Genomic DNA, 7,261 nt, shown 5'->3' with positions numbered 1-7,261 from the left:
TTCCTTAGCATTTATTTTATTGTTTTATTTTAAAAACACTCAAATAGTGCTTACCTTGTGCCAGCCACTGTTCTAAATGCTTTACTAATACTGGCACATTTGATTTAATCCTCATAACATGCCTATATAACGAAGTTACTTCTAACATTCTTATTAAGCTTATGAAGAAATGGAGGCACAGGGTGATTACTTAATTTGCCTAAGGTCATATGGTTAAAAAGCATTTTTTTTCCTTACTTACAATTTGAAAACAAATGTGTTTTCTTTCTCACTGGGCTTGCTAAGAGGTTTGGAAGAGAATTTTTAACCGAACCCTAGAATTTTTGGAGGATTCTTTACCTGTAAACATGCATTTTGTTTTCCTTTGAAGTTCTAATACTGCATGGTATGTTGCATTTTCTTTGTTCCTGGATGGATAGATACAGGAATAAAAATAAGAATGGAGCCAAAGACTGAGATCTAGATAAAACTACAATTATGTGTGCAATTCCTATATGCTAAGACAAGTACTTTGTAACATTAAGTCAAGGGGAAAGAATCATTTCTGTATTTGGTTAAAGGTTTAATATAAGTTCAAGTTAAATTCTGAAACAAAGATATAAAGGTAATTCAAATAAGAGACTAAATATGTTTAGGCAAAAGGGAGGAGAATGGTAATTTTTAATATAATTTTTAACAAATAATGGTAATTTTTTAATGCACAAATTCAATGAGTTCAGAAGAAAAGGTAAAAGTATATACAGGAGTTTGTCATACTGCCCAGAGCTTATTGTTTTTTAAAGCAATTTTTCTTGTACAAGGTCCAGAAAAGCAATAAATTTAACAAGGCACAGGAAAGCAATCAGGAGCCCAGGTATAAAGACCACATACTAGAACACAGTGACACTATGAAATACCTGTTCTTGTCTTTTGTTGCAAATAAGATCCTTCAGCAACAACAGATTTTCATTTGTAATCATTCACAGCCAATTCCAATTTAGTGCAGATGTGAGTTTAGCTCTGCAGCTGAACCAAAGCTCCTTCACATGGGGAAGTATTTTTCAATTTTTTCTCTATGATATTCCTTTGTGAGAAAAGGGATGAGAAGAACTGTTCCCGTGGGCAGTGGAAGGCATCTGTGAAAAGAAACACCCATTTATTTGGATGCTATTTCTTTATCAAGTTACTTATTCACTGATCATCCCCTCTAGGAAACGTGCTAAAGATATTGCCAATATTATTTCATCAGCATAGGAGTTGAGAAACCAGGTGAACATTTCTCTGACCAAAAGTATTACATTTTCCAGGCAACAATCTCACCTGTGTATGGGAAGTGGTGAGAGTCTGCTTCCAGGGATACCTGTGTGTTTTAGCCTCCTCAGGCTGCATTAACAAATACCACAGGCTTGGTGGCTTCAACAAAGCAGTTTTTCTCACAATTCTGGAGGCTAGAAGTCTGAGATCAAGGTGTCAGCAGGGTTGATTTCTTCTGAGGCCCCTCTCCCTGGCTTGTAGATGGCCACCTTCTCCCTGTGTCCTCACATGGTCTTCCCTCTATATGTGCCCGTGTCCTAATTTCTGCTTCTTATATTGGGTTAGGACCCACCCTAATGACCTCATTTTAACTTAATTGCCTCTTTTAAAACCCCATCTCCAAATACAGTCACATTCTTAGGTACGGTTAAGACTTAAACATGTGAATTTTAGGAGATCTAATTCAGCTCATAAGACAATGTGGACACGTGTGCTTCCTCATCTCTCTACCATGTTTTAAACAGACTAGGTATTTTGTGGCCGAGACATCAATCACAGCAGCCCCATTTCTCAGAAGCCACATGAGTAACTTAAAAAGCTGATGATTTTCTGCCAAAAGCCAGAAGACTTAAGATTTTGACTATAAAATAAAGAGCTCAGTTTTTTAAACTCATATGTGACATAAATATGAATTGAGAAAATATCCCAAATTAGAAAATCAGAATAATAGTAATAAAAGTGACATTTTAATTTCTGAGGCCCCGGCGAGGCATTAAGAGAGCACTCAAAGGAGAACAGACCAGGAGTTGAGAGGTGAAAAAAGGGAGGGACTACTCCTTCAGAAAACTTAAATTGTGTTCTCTCTCTGTTTTAACACAAAACTTCCCATTACAACACCCTCGTCAAATCAAATCAAATCAAAATAAAATTGAAAAGGGAAGATTACACCTGAATAAATGCAGCCTTCCTAAAAGCCAAAGAAGATGCTGGTGATGGTGTCGATGTTGTCTATAAATAAAACAAAAGGACCGTGAGCCACAACTACTGAAGCCCGCGTGCCTAGAGCCTGTGCTCTAAAACAAGAGAAGCCACCACAACGAGAAGCCCGCGCACCGCAACGAAGAGTAGGCCCCGCTCACCGCAACTAGAGAAAGCCCATGCACAGCAACAAAGACCCAACACAGCCAAAAATAAATTAATTTTAAAAAAATTTTTTAATTAAAAATTTAAAAAAAGAGGCTCACCAGCCTCCCTGTCGTCACTGCGTACTCTGAATATTCCAGGTCTCCTCACTGTTTGCACAGTTTGAGCCAAAACACCTCAGCCTCCTGAAAGATGAGCCATTATTGCATTTCACCAAAGCCGGATCTTTCTAAGGATATCCACAGCATGTTGGAGCTGAAGAGGATATTATACTCATCAAATCCGGTATCCTCCAGGTGGCCCATATGATGCTAACAGCTTTCTCAGAAGAGGCTTTGTAGTCAAAAAGTTTGCAGAATGCAAACTTACATTGTCTGTGGTTTGTTGTTCTTTTGACCCCACATGCTTCTCAGAGCTTCGTGGTTGCTAAAATGTATACTTTTATAAATTTATAATATTAATAGAATATATAATATAATATATAATAAATATTATATATAGACTTTAACATTATAATATTAATTTTTATATGCATCATATAACATATGTAATATCTAATGTTATGATATATTACATATATTAGGTATTATATATATAAACTTTAATATTATAGTTTGAATACCCCATGGAGTATTCAGTTTTTTTAACAATTTTCCTGACCCCAGAAACACTGTTACAAAGACAGTTCTTAGAGCACTTTGTGAAATGCAGATGTAGTCCAATTGCCTCATTTAACAGATTGAGAAACAGAGACACAAGATTGATGCTACTTTCCCAGGGGCAATGCCAAGATCAGGATATAAATATCCTAATTCTCAGTGCCCTTTCTTCTATGCCATTGAACTTCTTCCTAATGAATACTGATCTCTGGACTTGGTCAGAAGGCCTGTGCAGATATCCATTCAGGAAATCTGAATCTTCAGGTTGGAATGTAACATCTGACATAAATGATGTATTTAATCCTCATAAAAGATATACCAAATACTATGTAAAATTTTGGATATTAGGGGGCTTCCCTGGTGGCGCAGTGGTTGAGAGTGCGCCTGCCGATGCAGGGGACACGGGTTCGTACCCTGGTCTGGGAAGATCCCACATGCTGCGGAGCTGGCCGCTGAGCCTGCGCTCCCGGAGCCTGTGCTCCGCAACGGGAGAGGCCACAACAGTGAGAGGCCCGTGTACCACAAAAAAAAAAAAAAAAAAAAAAAAAAAAAATTTTGGATTTGACCTATAATTGGGGTATTCAAATAAAGAAAAGAAGTCTGTCTTATCATGCAACTCTATTTGGTCACTTGTTAGCTATAGATTGGTCCAGACCACACAGAAGGAATGTGGCAGTGTATGAGCAACAGTCTAGAGTAAATTTTTGATTTGTTCATTTGGAAAAAAAAAAGAGAAAAGGAGTCTTATAAATTGAACATGTTTAAATTCTCACATTGACAAAATTCTTCCACAAATTAAAAGAGTCTGGTTAGTACAGATTATCATGAAGAGTAGCTCACAAAAGTGTGAGCGAGGACATGGACAAAGAAAATCTATAGAAAACACCAAATTCTCAGCCAGAATATCTGTCTCCTTGTTTTCTGACTACTTATGAAAAACGCAATTTCAACTTTATTTTTTTCTTGCCCTAAGAATAGGATTACCAGCTAAATACAGGATTCCCCATTAAGTCTGAATCTTAGATAAACAACAAATAGATTTTTAATATAAGTAGCTCTCAAATATTGCATAAGATATACTTACACTGTATTTTTATTTTCTAAATCTGGCAATTTTGCCTATGAAGGATACTCACACTTATTGAAAAGGCCTTCAGTAAAGCAACAGATTAAAATGTCAATAGAAAGTAAAAGTTGACAGTAAGGAAAAGCCAGAAAGGCTGATTATCATTCAATAACTGAAGTTCGATTCTGAGATTTAAACTCAAGTATCAAAGATGAGAGATTAAGGGATACATTTATGCATTAAATTACATTTCCTACGTTCCTGATTTGAGCCTCAGTGAAAACTACAAAAAGTCAACCTGTGTTTTATTTATTTTTTTAAATGTAATATAATTTACTTCAAAATGTTTTTTTAATAGATCTTTATTGGAGTATGATTGCTTCACAATGCTGTGTTAGTTTCTGTTGTACAACAAAGTGAATCAGTCATATGCATACATATATCCCCATATGCCCTCCCTTGTGAGCCTCCCTCCCACACTCCCTATCCCACCCCTCTAGGTCATCGCAAAGCACGGAGCTGATCTCCCTGTGCTATGCGGCTGCTTCCCACTAGCTATCTATTTTACATTTGGCAGTGTATATATGTCGATGCTACTCTCACTTCACCCCAGCTTCCCCTTCCCCCTCCTCCATGTCCTCAAGTCCACTCTCTATGTCTATGTCTTTATTCCTGCCCTGCCACTAGGTTCATCAGTACCATTTTTTAAGATTCCATATATATGTGTTAGCATACAGTATTTGTTTTCCTCTTTCGGACTTACTTCACTCTGTATGACAGACTCTAGGTCCATCCACCTCACCACAAATAACCCAATCTCGTTTCTTTTTATAGCTGAGTAATATTCCATTGTATATATGTGCCACATCTTCTCTATCTATTCATCTGTGGATGCACATTCAGGTTGCTTCCATGTCCGGGCTACTGTAAATAGTGCTGCAATGAACATTGTGGTACATGTCTCTTTTTTTTTTTTTTGATTTTTTTTTGAACTTTTGAATTTTATTTTATTTTTTTATACAGCAGGTTCTTACTCGTCATCCATTTTATACACAGCAGTGTATACATGTCGATCCCAATCACCCAATTCATCACATCACCACTCCCACCCCCTGCCTCTTTCCCCCCTTGGTGTCCACACATTTGTTCTCTAAATCTGTGTCTCAATTTCTGCCCTGCAAACCGGTTCATCTGTACCATTTTTCTAGGTTCCACAAATATGCATTAATATACGATATTTGTTTTTCTCTTTCTGACCTCACTCTGTGTGACAGTTTCTAGATCCATCCACGTCTCAACAAATGACCCAATTTCGTTCCTTTTTATGGCTGAGTAATGTTCCATTGTATATATGTACCACATCTTCTTTATCCATTCGTCTGTCGATGGGCATTTAGGTTGCTTCCATGTCCTGGCTATTGTAAGTAGTGCTGCAATGAACAATGGGGTGCATGCGTCTTTTTGAATTATGGTTTTCTCTGGGTATATGTCCAATAGTGGGATTGATGGATCATACAGTAATTCTATTTTTAGTCATTTAAGGAACCTCCATAGTGGTTGTATCAATTTACATTCCCACCAACAGTGCAGGAGGGTTCCTTTTTCACCACACCCTTTCCAGCATTTATTCTTTCTAGATTTTTTGATAATGGCCATTCTGAACGGCGTGAGGTGGTAACCTCATTGTAGTTTTGATTTGCATTTCTCTAGTAATTAGTGGTGTTGAACATCTTTTCATGTGTCTCTTGGCCATCTGTATCTCTTCTTTAGTGAAATGTCTATTTAGGTCTTCTGCCCTTTTTTTTTTTTTTTTGCTATACGCGGGCCTCTCACTGTTGTGGCCTCTCCCATTGCGGACCACAGGCTCCGGACGCGCAGGCTTAGCGGCCATGGCTCACGGGCCTAGCCGCTCTGCAGCATGTGGGATCTTCCCGGACCGGGGCACGAATCCGTGTTCCCTGCATCGGCAGGCGGACTCTCAACCACTGCGCCACCAGGGAAGCCCTTCTGCCCATTTTTTAATTGAGTTGTTTGTTTTTTTGATATTGAGCTCCATGAGCTCTTTGTATATTTTGGAGATTAACCCTTTGTCCATTGTTTCATTTACAAATATTTTCTCCCATTCTGAGGGTTGTCTTTTCATCGTGTTTATGATTTTCTTTGCTGTGCAAAAGCTTTTGTTTCATTAGGTCCCATTTATTTATTTTTGTTTTTATTTTTATTACTCTAGGAGGTGGGTCAAAAAGGATCTTGCTGTGGTTTATGTCAAAGAGTGTTTTTCCTATGTTTTCCTCTAAGAGTTTGCTTTTTGTTTATTTTTTTAAGTATTTCTTTTTTTTTAAATTTTATTTATTTTATTTTTGACTGCGCTGGGTCTTCATTGTTGCGCATGGGCTTTTCTCTCGTTGCGGTGAGGAGGGGCTACTCTTTGTTGTGGTGCGTGGGCTTCTCATTGCGGTGGCTTCTCTTGTTGCAGAGCACGGGCTCTCGGCACATGGACTTCAGTAGTTGTAGCATGTGGGCTCAGTGGTTGTGGCTTGTGGGCTCTAGAGCACAGGCTCAGTAGTTGTGGCACACGGGCTTAGTTGCTCCGCGGCATGTGGGATCTTCCCAGACCAGGGCTTGAACCCGTGTCCCCTGCATTGGCAGGTGGATTCTTAACTACTGCGCCACCAGGGAAGCCCCCTGTGAGAGTTTTATAGTGTCTGGTCTTACATTTAGGTCTTTAATCCATTTGGAGTTTATTTTTGTGTATGGTGTTAGGAAGTGTTCTAATGTCATTCTTTTACATGTAGCTGTCCAGTTTTCCCAACACCATTTATTGAAGAGACTATCCTTCCTCCATTGAGTATTCTTGGCTCCCTTGTCAATTATGAATTAACTGTGTACATGTGGGTTTATTTCTGAGCTGTCGATTCTGTTCTATTAGTGTAGACCTGAGGCACAGGCAGGCATCACTCCTGCTGGATTCTGTAACAAATGGTGCTGGTGGCAGGACCACGGCCAAAACGAGATATAATATCCACAAGGGAAGGAGACGTTTCTGGGTCTAGCTGGGACCACAGTTGGCAATTCAGCAGCCTGGGCATGGATCTGCCTTCTCAAAAGAGCCCTCACTGGTCTTGGGCTCCAATAGGATTTAACAATCTCCTACCTGGAT

The 7,261-nt window shown here is 38.8% G+C and overlaps 1 long non-coding RNA gene across 1 annotated transcript in view; it reads right to left on the bottom strand.

Moving 5' to 3' along the window:
- Positions 1-271: 271 nt before the first annotated feature.
- LOC116744078 overlaps positions 272-7,261 on the bottom strand; it is a 99,834-nt gene continuing 92,844 nt past the window's right edge. The window contains exons 3-4 of the long non-coding RNA XR_004346948.1: positions 897-1,115; positions 272-407 (exon numbers count right to left, since the gene is read on the bottom strand). This is a non-coding gene — a long non-coding RNA (uncharacterized LOC116744078). The remainder of the gene's footprint in view (positions 408-896; positions 1,116-7,261) is intronic.

The sequence above is a fragment of the Phocoena sinus genome, chromosome 19 (genome assembly GCF_008692025.1).
Source record: "Phocoena sinus isolate mPhoSin1 chromosome 19, mPhoSin1.pri, whole genome shotgun sequence".
Classification (NCBI taxonomy): Eukaryota; Metazoa; Chordata; class Mammalia; order Artiodactyla; family Phocoenidae; genus Phocoena; species Phocoena sinus.
The sequence above is the reverse complement of the archived record's forward strand: the minus strand, read 5'-3'. Positions and strand labels throughout refer to the sequence as shown.